Raw genomic sequence first — 14,287 nt, 5'->3', positions numbered from 1 at the left:
ATGGAAAGGAGTAAGAAGGATTGGATGAAGACAGTAGGAAAGCAGAGAGACGGAAGGGACAGTATCTTCATACGCTTATCTGAAGCTCTCATCAATGATATACAAAAGTATCTCTATCTTTATCTTTATGTTTTATTCATCATCTATACCCATTTGAATCTGCCTGACTAAGATTTACAAGGTGACCATAGCTTGCTTCATACCAACAATCTCCGTGGGATCGACCCTTACTCGCGTAAGGTTTATTACTTGGACGACCCAGTGCACTTGCTGGTTAGTTGTGCGAAGTTGTAGTGATCACGATTTCGCGCACCACTTGCCATGGAAAGGAGTAAGAAGAATTGGATGAAAGCAGCAGGAAAGCAGAGATTCAAGAGGAGCACAGCATCTTCATACGCCTATCTGAAATTCCCACCATTGAATTACATAAGTATTTCTATCCTATTTTATTTATCTTTTAATTATCTAATCTCCCATAACCACATGGATAAGCCTGACTGAGATTTACAAGATGACCATAGCTTGCTTCATACCAACAATCTCCGTGGGATCGACCCTTACTCACGTAAGGTATTACTTGGACGACCCAGTGCACTTGCTGGTTAGTTGTGCGAAGTTGTGAACCATGGCATTGACACCAAGTTTTTGGAGCCATTACCTGGGATTGTTGAAGTGAAAAGAATGAATCACAATTTCGTCCACCAGTGCTTCAAAACAATGTATGCATTTTTTTTATGGACGTTCAAAAATCATGCTCAGGTAATCATGGCTTATTGAATGAAAGAGAAGGCAGAAATCTTAAATCATGGGTTGCCTCCCATGAAGCGCTCTTTTATTGTCACTAGCTTGACATTGAACTCCCTTTAAGGTGGTTGATGCTGGTGATGTCTCAACTTGTCACCTCTCACTGTAAGCTTTCTCTGTGTGCCTTGATGCTCAATTTCAATGTGCTCAAGAGAGAGTACTTGGTTGACAGTGTAATGATCTTCTGTTCCCAGCTGTCGATATACTAATTGTACTTTGTCACCTTTGGAAAATCCCTCAGTTGGAATTTTCTTGTTCTTCCACCCTTTGTAAGCCTTCTTCATGTTTTTCTTCTTTTTCTTCCTTGTTGATCTGTCTCCTTTGACAGTGACTTGGGTTATGATTTCCCCCTTTTTGTTTATCATCCCGACCTCTTTTTGAATTCCTTCTCCTCCTTGTACAAGCTCACTCTCCTGTTCTATTGTTTTATCGGTTGCTTGCTTTGGAAGGAAGTCACCACTTGTCTTGCTTGTTTCTTCATTCCTTTGTAATTCTGGAAAGACTTTCAAGGTGATGCTCTCCTCATGCATCCTGAGGGTTAGCTCTCCCTGCTCTATATCCACAATGGCTCTAGCAGTGGCCAAAAATGGTCGACCAAGTATTATGGAGTCGTTTCCATTTTCTGAAGAATCCAGGATCACAAAATCTGCCGGATAGATGAACTTGTCAACCTTAACTAAAAGGTTCTCAATCAGCCCTTTAGGATATATTACTGATTGGTCCACCAACTCCAAAGACATCTGTATTGGTTTCACCTCCTCTATGCTAAGCTTTTTCACTAAAGAAGATGGGATTAGATTTATGCTTGCTCCTAAGTCACACATCCCCTTGTTGATGAATAGGCTTCCAATAGTGCAGGGTAGGAAGAAACCTCCAGGATCTTCAAGCTTGGGAGGGAGTCCCTTTTTTATGAGTGCACTACATTCTTCACTAAGCATTACAGTCTCCTTCTCATTCCATCTTCTCTTCTTGTTGATGAGCTCCTTTAAGAACTTGGCATACAGAGGCATTTGCTCCAATGCCTCAGCCAAAGGTATGTTGATTTCCAGCTTCTTGAAAGTCTCAAGAAATTTGTGGAAATGCTGATCCTTTGTCTCTTTGTGAAATCTCTGTGGATAAGGTATTAGGGGTGTCAAGCTTTTCTCCCCTTGAAGTTGTCTTGGAATTGGTTCTTCCATGATCTGCTTTCCCTTCTTCAGATTCTGTGGTTGGTTGTTTTCCTTTGTGAGTTTTTCTGGGATATTCTTGCTTGTCATGTCCTTGTTGATGGCTTCATCATTCTTTGTTGGCTCATTGTCATTATTCTTGGTTGCTCCTTGGTTACCATCCACTAACATCTTTTCACTTCTTAGTTGCACGACCTTGCATTCTTCCTTTGGGTTAGGAATGGTGTCACTTGGTAGTGAGCTTGATGGTTTTTCAACAGAAATCTGTTTGGAGATTTGCCCAATCTGCCTCTCTAGGTTCTTCATGGAAGCTTCTTGTTCCTTTAAGTTTGGTGTCTTGCATGCATTGTTTATTTGATCTTGGTTCTATTTTCAAGTCAATAGTATAGGGAACTGAAGATTCAGAACATGCAGCAGAGGAATTACACAGAAAAAGCTGGGCGTTCAAAACGCCCAGTGAAGAAGGACAGACTGGCATTTAAACGCCAGCCAGGGTGCCTGGTTAGGCGTTTAATGCCCAAAAAGGTAGTGCATTGGGCGTTAAACGCCAGAATGTGCACCATTCTGGGCGTTTAACGCCAGGATGGCACAAGCGGGAGGATTTTGTTTTCAAAATCAATTTTTTTCAAGTTTTCAAAGTTTTTCAAAATCAAATCTTTTTCAAATCATATCTTTTCAATCAAATGTTTTCAAAATCAATTTCTTTCCTTTTTCAAAGATACTTACTAACAATTAATGATTTGATTGAACATTTTAAGTATGTTGCCTTTTCTGTTGAAAAAGGTTTAATGTTTGAATCATATCTTTTCTTGTTAGGGAAGTCATTAATTTTTAAAATCAAATCTTTTTAAAATTGTTTTCAAATCATATCTTTTCAATCATACCTTTTTAAAAGCATAATTTTTTATCATATCTTTTTAATCACACCTTTTTCAAAACAGTTTTTAATCATATCTTTTTGATTTCTAATTTCAAAATCTTTTTCAAAAATTACTTAATTTATTTCCCACTCTTGATTTTCGAAAATCAATTAAAGTTTTTCAAAAATGTTTTCAAAATATTTCACTTGATTTTTGAAAATTTCTTCCTCTCTTCCCACATCCTTCTATTTATGGAGTACCACTCCTTCTCAATGCACAATTCGAACTCTATCTAATTAAGTTCGAATTCTTCTACCTCTTCCTTCTATTTTTCTTTTCTTCTGACACCTCACGGAATCTCTATACTGTGACATAAAGGATTCCATATTTTCTTGTTCTTTTCTCTTTCATATGAGCAGGAGCAAAGACAAAGGCATTCTTGTTGAAGCTGACCCTGAACCTGAAAGGACCTTGAAGCGAAAACTAAGAGAAGCTAAGGCACAACTCTCTGTAGAGGACCTAACAGAAATCTTCAAAGAAGAAGAAGACATGGCAGCCGAAAATAACAACAATGCAAACAATGCAAGGAAGGTGATGGGTGACTTTACTGCACCTACTCCCGACTTCTATGGGAGAAGCATCTCTATCCCTGCCATTGGAGCAAACAACTTTGAGATTAAGCCTCAATTAGTTTCTCTAATGCAACAGAATTGCAAGTTCCATGGACTTCCATTGGAAGATCCTCATCAGTTTTTAGCTGAATTCTTGCAAATCTGTGACACTATCAAGACTAATGGGGTTGACCCTGAGGTCTACAGACTTATGCTATTCCCTTTTGCTGTAAGAGACAGAGCTAGGACATGGTTGGACTCACAACCTAAAGAAAGCCTGGACTCATGGGAAAAGCTAGTCAATGCCTTCTTGGCAAAGTTCTTTCCACCTCAAAAATTGAGTAAGCTTAGAGTGGAAGTCCAAACCTTCAGACAGAAGGATGGAGAATCCCTCTATGAAGCTTGGGAAAGATACAAACAATTGATCAGAAAATGTCCATCTGACATACTTTCTGAATGGAGCATCATAGGTATTTTCTATGATGGTCTCTCTGAACTATCCAATATGTCTTTGGATAGCTCTGCTGGAGGATCTCTTCATCTGAAGAAGACGCCTACAGAAGCTCAAGAGCTAATTGAAATGGTTGCAAATAACCAATTCATGTACACTTCTGAAAGGAATCCTGTGAACAATGGGACTAATCAGAAGAAAGGAGTTCTTGAGATTGACACTCTGAATGCCATATTAGCTCAGAACAAAATATTGACTCAGCAAGTCAATTTGATTTCTCAAAGTCTGTCAGGAATGCAAAATGCACCAAACAGTACTAAGGATGCTTCATCTGAAGAAGAAGCTTATGATCCTGAGAACCCTTCAATGGAAGAGGTGAATTACCTAGGAGAACCCTATGGAAACACCTATAATTCTTCATGGAGAAATCACCCAAATTTCTCATGGAAGAATCAAGAGAGACCTCAACAAGGTTTCAACAACAATAATGGTGGAAGAAACAGGTTTAGCAATAGCAAGCCTTTTCCATCATCTTCTCAGCAACAGACAGAGAGCTCTAAGCAGAACACCTCTGACTTAGCAACCATGGTCTCTGATCTAATCAAAACCACTCAAAGTTTCATGACTGAAACAAGATCCTCCATTAGGAATTTGGAGGCACAAGTGGGACAGCTGAGCAAGAAAGTTACTGAACTCCCTCCTAGTACTCTTCCAAGCAATACAGAAGAAAATCCAAAAGGAGAGTGCAAGGCCATCAACATGGCCAAATTTGGAGAGGAGGGAGAGGAAGTGAACGCCACTGAGGAAGACCTCAATGGGCGTGCACTGACCTCCAATGAGTTCCCTAATGAGGAACCATGGGAATCTGAGGCTCAAAATGAGACCATAGAGATTCCATTGGACTTACTTATGCCTTTCATGAGCTCTGATGAGTATTCTTCCTCTGAAGAGGATGAGTATGTCACTGAAGAGCAAGTTGCTAAATACCTTGGAGCAATCATGAAGCTAAATGACAAGTTATTTGGAGATGAGACTTGGGAGGATGAACCCCCTTTGCCCACCAAAGAACTGGATGACTTGTCTAGGCAGAAATTACCTCAAAAGAGACAAGATCCTGGGAAGTTTTCCATACCTTGCACCATAGGCACCATGACCTTCAAGAAGGCTCTGTGTGACTTAGGGTCAAGTGTAAACCTCATGCCTCTCTCTGTAATGGAGAAGCTAGGGATCTTTGAGGTACAAGCTGCAAGAATCTCACTAGAGAAGGCAGACAACTCAAGAAAACAAGCTTATGGACTTGTAGAGGATGTTTTGGTGAAGATTGAAGACCATTACATCCCTGCTGATTTCATAGTCCTAGAGACTGGGAAATGCATGGATGAATCTATCATCCTTGGCAGACCCTTCCTAGCCACAGCAAAGGCTGTGATTGATGTTGATGGAGGTGAACTGATCATTCAAGTGAATGAAGAATCTTTTGTGTTTAAGGCTCAAGGATATCCCTCTGTCACCATGGAGAGGAAGCATGAAGAGCTTCTCACAAATCAGAGTCAAGCAGAGCCCCCACAGTCAAACTCTAAGTTTGGTGTTGGGAGGCCACAACCAAACTCTAAGTTTGGTGTTGAACCCCCACATTCAAACTCTAAGTTTGGTGTTGGGAGGTTTCAACATTGCTCTGAGTATCTGTGAGGCTCCATGAGAGCCCTCTGTCAAGCTACTGACATTAAAGAAGCGCTTGTTGGGAGGCAACCCAATGTTATATTTTTTTCTTTTGTTATTTTATGTTTTTTGTAGGTTGATGATCATAAGAAGTCACAAAATCAATTGAAAAAGCAAAAACAGAATGAAAAACAGGAAGAAAAACAGCACACCCTGGAGGAAGAACCTACTGGCATTTAAACGCCAGTAAGGCTAGCAGTTGGGCATTTAACACCCAGTCTGGCACCATTCTGGGCATTTAACGCCAGAAAGGGGCACCAGACTGGCGTTAAACGCCAGGAAAGGGCAAGAACCTGGCGTTAAACGCCAGAAATGGGCACCAGCCCGGCGTTTAACGCCAGATTTGGCACAAAACGTGTTTTTGCATGCCATTTGGTGCAGGGATGACTTTTCCTTGACACCTCAGGATCTGTGGACCCCACAGGATCCCCACCAACTCCACCACCCTCTTCCTTCTTCACCCACTCACCAATCACCTCAACACCTCTTCCCCAAAAACCCTTCACCTATCAAATCCCATCTTTCTCTTCACCACTCACATCCATCCTTCATAAAACCCCACCTACCTCACCTTTCAAATTCAAACCACTTTCCCTCCCGAACCCACCCATACATGACCGACCCATGAGCCCCCCTCTCCTATATAAACCCTTCTTCACACCTTCATTTTCACACAACCTAAACACCACTTCTCCCCCTCTTTGGCCAAACACAAAGCCATTCCCTTCTTCCTTATTTCTTCTTCTTCTACTCTCTTCTTTCTTCTTTTGCTCGAGGACGAGCAAACCTTTTAAGTTTGGTGTGGTAAAAGCATTGCTTTTTGTTTTTCCATAACCATTTATGGCATCCAAGGCCGGAGAAACCTCTAGAAAGAGGAAAGGGAAGGCAAAAGCTTCCACCTCCGAGTCATGGGAGATGGAGAGATTCATCTCAAGGGTGCATCAAGACCACTTCTATGAAGTTGTGGCCTTGAAGAAGGTGATCCCCGAGGTCCCTTTTTCACTCAAAAAGAGTGAATATCCGGAGATCCGACATGAGATCCGAAGAAGAGGTTGGGAAGTTCTTACCAACCCCATTCAACAAGTCGGAATCTTAATGGTTCAAGAGTTCTATGCCAATGCATGGATCACCAAGAACCATGATCAAAGTGTGAACCCGGATCCAAAGAATTGGCTTACTATGGTTCGGGGGAAATACTTGGATTTTAGTCCGGAAAATGTAAGGTTGGCATTCAACTTGCCTATGATGCAAGGAGATGAACATCCTTACACTAGAAGGGTCAACTTTGATCAAAGGTTGGACCAAGTCCTCACTGACATTTGTGAAGAGGGCGCCCAATGGAAGAGAGATTCAAGAGGGAAGCCGGTTCAATTGAGAAGGCATGACCTCAAGCCCGTGGCTAGAGGATGGTTGGAGTTTATCCAACGCTCAATCATTCCCACTAGCAACCGGTCCGAAGTTACTCTAGACCGGGCCATCATGATCCATAGCATCATGATAGGAGAAGAAGTGGAAGTTCATGAGGTTATAGCCCAAGAACTTTATAAGGTGGCGGACAAGTCATCTACCTTAGCAAGGTTAGCCTTTCCTCATCTCATTTGTCACCTCTGTTATTCAGTTGGAGTTGACATAGAGGGAGACATCCCCATTGATGAGGACAAGCCCATCACTAAGAAAAGGATGGAGCAAACAAGAGACCCCTCTCATCATGAGATCCCTGAGATACCTCAAGGGATGCACTTTCCTCCACAAGACTATTGGGAGCAAATTAACACCTCCCTAGGAGAATTGAGTTCCAACATGGGACAACTAAGGGTGGAGCACCAAGAACATTCCATCCTCCTCCATGAAATTAGAGAAGATCAAAGAATCATGAGAGAGGAGCAACAAAGACAAGGAAGAGACATTGAGGAGCTCAAGCACTCCATAAGACCTTCAAGAGGAAGAACAAGCCGCCATCACTAAGGTGGACCCGTTCTTTAATCTCCTTGTTCTTTATTTTCTTGTTTTTCGAAAATTTATGCTTTATGTTTGTCCATGTTTGTGTCTTATGATCATTAGTGTCTATGTCTTAAAGTTATGAATGTCCTATGAATCCATCACCTTTCTTAAATAAAAAATGTTCTTAATTGAAAAAGAAAAGAATTGCATGAATTTTGAATTTTATAACAGTTTAATTATTTTGATGTGGTGGCAACACTTTTGTTTTCTGAATGTATGCTTAAACAGTGCATATGTCTTTTGAATTTGTGGTTCATGAATGTTGGCTCTTGAAAGAATGATGAAAAAGGAGACATGTTACTGAGGATCTGAAAAATCATAAAAATGATTCTTGAAGCAAGAAAAAGCAGTGAATACAAAAAAAAAAGAGAGAAAAACAAAAAAAAAAGAAAAAAAGAAAAAAAAACGAAAAAAAGAAAAAAAGAAAGAAAAAGAAAGAAATAAAGTTGTGATCCAAGGCAAAAAGAGTGTGCTTAAGAACCCTGGACACCTCTAATTGGGGACTCTAGCAAAGCTGAGTCACAATCTGAAAAAGTTCACCCAATTATGTGTCTGTGGCATGTATGTATCCGGTGGTAATACTGGAAGACATAGTGCTTTGGGCCACGGCCAAGACTCATAAAGTAGCTGTGTTCAAGAATCATCATACTTAACTAGGAGAATCAATGACACTATCTGGATTCTGAGTTCCTAAAGAAGCCAATCATTCTGAATTTCAAAGGATAGAGTGAGATGCCAAAACTATTCAGAGGCAAAAAGCTAAAAGCCCCGCTAATCTAATTAATACTGATCTTCACAGATGTTTTTGGAATTCATTGCATATTCTCTTCTTTTTATCTTATTTGATTTTCAGTTGCTTGGGGACAAGCAAAAATTTAAGTTTGGTGTTGTGATGAGCGGATAATTTGTACGCTTTTTGGCATTGTTTTTAGTATGTTTCTAGTAGGATTTAGTTAGTTTTTAGTATATTTTTATTAGTTTTTAGTTAAAATTCACTTTTCTGGACTTTACTATGAGTTTGTGTGTTTTTCTGTGATTTCAGGTATTTTCTGGCTGAAATTGAGGGACCTGAGCAAAAATCTGATCCAGAGACTGAAAAGGACTGCAGATGCTGTTGGATTCTGACCTCCCTGCACTCGAAGTGGATTTTCTGGAGCTACAGAAGCCCAATTGGCGCGCTCTCAACGGCGTTGGAATTAGACATCCTGGGCTTTCCAGCAATATATGATAGTCCATACTTTGCCCAAGATTTGATGTCCCAAACTGGCGTTCAAAGTCACCTTCAGATTTCCCCGTTAAACGCCGGAACTGGCACCTAAATGGGAGTTAAACGGCCAAACTGGCATAAAAGCTGGCGTTTAACTCCAAGAAGAGTCTCTACACGAAAGTGCTTCATTGCTCAGCCCAAGCACACACCAAGTGGGCCCGGAAGTGGATTTTTATGTCATTTACTTATCTCTGTACACCCTAGGCTACTAGTTCTCTATATATAGGACCTTTTACTATTGTATTTGAATCTTTTGATCTTTGGAATCTCTTGTTCTTTAGATCTTTTGATCACTTTGGGAGGCTGGCCTCACGGCCATGCCTAGACCTTGTTCTTATGTATTTTCAACGGTGGAGTTTCTACACACCATAGATTAAGGTGTGGAGCTCTGCTGTACCTCGAGTATTAATGCTATTACTATTGTTCTTCTATTCAATTCCGCTCGTTCTTTGTCCAAGATATCACTTGTTCTTCAACTTGATGAATGTGATGATCCGTGACACTCATCATCATTCTCACCTATGAACGTGTGACTGACAACCACCTCTGTTCTACCTTAGATTGGGTGAATATCTCTTGGATTCCTGATACACGATGCATGGTTGATCACCTGACAATCGAGTGCTCGCCTGACAAACGAGCCAGCCATTCCGTGAGATCAGAGTCTTCGTGGTATAGGCAAGAACTGATGGCGGCATTCAAGAGAATCCGGAAGGTCTAACCTTGTCTGTGGTATTCTGAGTAGGATTCAATGATTGAATGACTGTGACGTGCTTCAAACTCCTGAAGGTGGGGCGTTAGTGACAGACGCAAAAGAATCACTGGATTCTATTCCGGCCTGATTGAGAACTGACAGATGGATAGCCGTGCAGTGACAGGGTGCGTTGAACATTTTCAATGAGAGGATGGGAGGTAGCCACTGACAACGGTGAAACCCTTGCATAAGCTTGCCATGGAAAGGAGTAAGAAGGATTGGATAAAGACAGTAGGAAAGCAGAGAAACGGAAGGGACAGTATCTTCATACGCTTATCTGAAGCTCTCATCAATGATATACATAAGTATCTCTATCTTCATCTTTATGTTTTATTCATCATCTATACCCATTTGAGTCTGCCTGACTAAGATTTACAAGGTGACCATAGCTTGCTTCATACCAACAATCTCCGTGGGATCGACCCTTACTCGCGTAAGGTTTATTACTTGGACGACCCAGTGCACTTGCTGGTTAGTTGTGCGAAGTTGTAGTGATCACGATTTCGCGCACCACTTGCCATGGAAAGGAGTAAGAAGAATTGGATGAAAGCAGCAGGAAAGCAGATATTCAAGAGGAGCACAGCATCTTCATACGCCTATCTGAAATTCCCACCATTGAATTACATAAGTATTTCTATCCTATTTTATTTATCTTTTAATTATCTAATCTCCCATAACCACATGGATAAGCCTGACTGAGATTTACAAGATGACCATAGCTTGCTTCATACCAACAATCTCCGTGGGATCGACCCTTACTCACGTAAGGTATTACTTGGACGACCCAGTGCACTTGCTGGTTAGTTGTGCGAAGTTGTGAACCATGGCATTGACACCAAGTTTTTGGAGCCATTACCTGGGATTGTTGAAGTGAAAAGAATGAATCACAATTTCGTCCACCAGTGCTTCAAAACAATGTATGCATTTTTTTTATGGACGTTCAAAAATCATGCTCAAGTAATCATGGCTTATTGAATGAAAGAGAAGGCAGAAATCTTAAATCATGGGTTGCCTCCCATGAAGCGCTCTTTTATTGTCACTAGCTTGACATTGAACTCCCTTTAAGGTGGTTGATGCTGGTGATGTCTCAACTTGTCACCTCTCACTGTAAGCTTTCTCTGTGTGCCTTGATGCTCAATTTCAATGTGCTCAAGAGAGAGTACTTGGTTGACAGTGTAATGATCTTCTGTTCCCAGCTGTTGATATACTAATTGTACTTTGTCACCTTTGGAAAATCCCTCAGTTGGAATTTTCTTGTTCTTCCACCCTTTTTAGGCCTTCTTCATGTTTTTCTTCTTTTTCTTCCTTGTTGATCTGTCTCCTTTGACAGTGACTTGGGTTATGATTTCCCCCTTTTTGTTTATCATCCCGACCTCTTTTTGAATTCCTTCTCCTCCTTGTACAAGCTCACTCTCCTGTTCTATTGTTTTATCGGTTGCTTGCTTTGGAAGGAAGTCACCACTTGTCTTGCTTGTTTCTTCATTCCTTTGTAATTCTGGAAAGACTTTCAAGGTGATGCTCTCCTCATGCATCCTGAGGGTTAGCTCTCCCTGCTCTATATCCACAATGGCTCTAGCAGTGGCCAAAAATGGTCGACCAAGTATTATGGAGTCGTTTCCATTTTCTGAAGAATCCAGGATCACAAAATCTGCCGGATAGATGAACTTGTCAACCTTAACTAAAAGGTTCTCAATAAGCCCTTTAGGATATATTACTGATTGGTCCACCAACTCCAAAGACATCTGTATTGGTTTCACCTCCTCTATGCTAAGCTTTTTCACTAAAGAAGATGGGATTAGATTTATGCTTGCTCCTAAGTCACACATCCCCTTGTTGATGAATAGGCTTCCAATAGTGCAGGGTAGGAAGAAACCTCCAGGATCTTCAAGCTTGGGAGGGAGTCCCTTTTTGATGAGTGCACTGCATTCTTCACTAAGCATTACAGTCTCCTTCTCATTCCATCTTCTCTTCTTGTTGATGAGCTCCTTTAAGAACTTGGCATACAGAGGCATTTGCTCCAATGCCTCAGCCAAAGGTATGTTGATTTCCAGCTTTTTGAAAGTCTCAAGAAATTTGTGGAAATGCTGATCCTTTGTCTCTTTGTGGAATCTCTGTGGATAAGGTATTAGGGGTGTCAAGCTTTTCTCCCCTTGAAGTTGTCTTGGAATTGGTTCTTCCATGATCTGCTTTCCCTTCTTCAGATTCTGTGGTTGGTTGTTTTCCTTTGTGAGTTTTTTTGGGATATTCTTGCTTGTCATGTCCTTGTTGATGGCTTCATCATTCTTTGTTGGCTCATTGTCATTATTCTTGGTTGCTCCTTGGTTACCATCCACTAACATCTTTCCACTTCTTAGTTGCACGACCTTGCATTCTTCCTTTGGGTTAGGAATGGTGTCACTTGGTAGTGAGCTTGATGGTTTTTCAACAAAAATCTGTTTGGAGATTTGCCCAATCTGCCTCTCTAGGTTCTTCATGGAAGCTTCTTGGTTCTTTGTTGTCAATTCTTGGTTCTTCATCATTTTCTCCATGAGCAGCTCTAGATTAGTGATCCTCTGAGATTCTTGTGAGATGGGTTGGTTTTGGGGTGTTGTTGGATGATGGTAAGTGCTTTGGTTAGTTGGGTGGTTATTGGGTAGGTGATGGTTAGAGTTGGGGTAATTATTTTGTGGTTTTCTGTATGTATTTTGGTTAGTGTTTGGCTGGGGGTTGTGGTTTGTGCTTTTCCAATTGTTCTGACTTGAGTTTCTTTGCCATGGTTGTTGGTTTTGATTGTGGTTGTCTCCCCATCTGAGGTTGGGAGGGTTCTTTCAAGATGGATTGTAAGTATCACCATAGACTTCATTTGTTCCAGGATTTTGGTTGTGCATGTATTGGACTTGCTCTTGCTGTTGCTCCTCTTGGGTTTCTTCACTTTGCACCCATGTGGTTGATGGTTGGCTTGTGGTGCTCACTGCTGCTACTTGCAGGCCATCAATTCTTTTGGCCATTTGCTCAAACTGTTGTTGAATCTGCTGCTGCATCATCTTGTTCTGAGCTAGAATTGAATCCACTCCTTCTAACTCCATTACTCCTCTTCTCTGTGATGGTTGGCGTTGTCTTTGATGAGCAAAGAAATATTGGTTGTTGGCCACCATATCAATGAGGTTTTGAGCTTCCTCTGTCGTTTTCATGAGTTGTAATGAGCCTCCAGCTGAGTGATCAAGTGCTTCTTGAGCTTTCAGAGTAAGTCCTTCATAGAAATTCTGCAACTTATCCCATTCAGTAAACATCTCCGGTGGACACTTCCTCAATAGTGCCTTATATCTTTCCCATGCTTCATATAAATTCTCAGCCTCCATTTGAGTGAATGTCTGCACCTCGGTCTTCAATCTTATGATTCTTTGAGGTGGATAAAATTTGGCAAGGAACTTGCTCACCAAGTCATCCCAAGTGTTGATGCTTTCCTTTGGGAACGTTTCTAGCCATTGAGTGGCTTTGTCCCTGAGAGAGAATGGAAAGAGCAATAACTTGTAACTGTCAGGAGGCACACCATTGGTTTTGACAGTGTCACAAATCCTTAAGAAGGTAGATAAATGTTGATTCGGATCCTCCAATGGCCCTCCTCCAAAAGAACAGTTGTTTTGGACCAGTGTGATGAGCTGTGGCTTTAGTTCAAAGTTGTTTGCATTGACATTGGGGGGAAGAATGCTACTCCCACAATGTCTAGCGTTTGCAAATGTGTAGGAAGCCAGTACTCTTCTTTGTTGTTGGTTATTATTGGCTCCTCCTTCTGGTTGATTGGGATTTGATGGATCTCCTTCCATTTCTTGGAATTCCTCCTCAGATTCTTCCTCTCCAATGACGTTCTTCCCTCTTTCAGCTCTTCTTATTCTTCGAAGAGTTCTTTGGTCAATTTCAGAGAGAATAGGGGAGGCTCTTCCTGTACCTGACATACAAACACACAACAATAAACACACAGAACCAGAAAATTAATAAAACTTCAATCTATTGCTAGAATGAATTTTTAGTTAGTTTAAGCAAAAATTCAAACAGTTAGTGTGTTAGAGAAACAGAAAAAAAAAAGAGTGCTTGATCTAGACCTCCACTTCACTTAATCATTGTCAATCTATTTCAATCCCCGGCAACGGCGCCAAAAACTTGATGTGCAGAAAACGATCGACACAAAACTCACCGGCAAGTGTACCGGGTCGCATCAAGTAATAATAACTCACATGAGTGAGGTCGATCCCACAGGGATTGAAGGATTGAGCAATTTTAGTTTAGTGGTTGATTTAGTCAAGCGAATTAAGTTTTGGTTGAGTGGTTTGTATTTAACAGAAGCTAAATTGCTTGAAATGTAAAGGGAGAGGGGAAAATTGCAGTAAATTAAAGAGCAAGAAAGTAAACTTGCTGAATCTTAAAGAACAAGAAAGTAAATGACTGAAACTTAAAGTGCAAGAAATGTAAATTGCAGTAACTTAAAATGCAAGGAATATAAGTTGCTTGAATGTGAAAGGGATTTGAGGACTGGGATTTCAGAATCTAAGCAAAGAGAAGTTGAATTGCAACAATTAATAGAGCAGAAATTGAATTAGAAGCAATTAGAACTCAAACAGTAAGGAAATTGAGTGCAGCAAGGGTTCACAGAAGAACCAAAAGAAAATTGGGATCTCAG

At 40.9% G+C, this 14,287-nt stretch overlaps 1 non-coding gene across 1 annotated transcript; it reads right to left on the bottom strand.

The window, feature by feature from the left end:
* Window positions 1-3,784: 3,784 nt before the first annotated feature.
* LOC130948632 (small nucleolar RNA R71) lies at window positions 3,785-3,888 on the bottom strand. The gene has a single exon (XR_009073131.1). It is a non-coding gene; the product is annotated as a small nucleolar RNA R71 (small nucleolar RNA).
* Between the last annotated feature and the right edge of the window lie 10,399 nt (window positions 3,889-14,287).

This window comes from Arachis stenosperma, chromosome 1 (genome assembly GCF_014773155.1).
Source record: "Arachis stenosperma cultivar V10309 chromosome 1, arast.V10309.gnm1.PFL2, whole genome shotgun sequence".
Taxonomy (NCBI): domain Eukaryota; kingdom Viridiplantae; phylum Streptophyta; class Magnoliopsida; order Fabales; family Fabaceae; genus Arachis; species Arachis stenosperma.
Note: the sequence above shows the minus strand (reverse complement) of the source record. Positions and strands in the feature narration are given on the sequence as shown.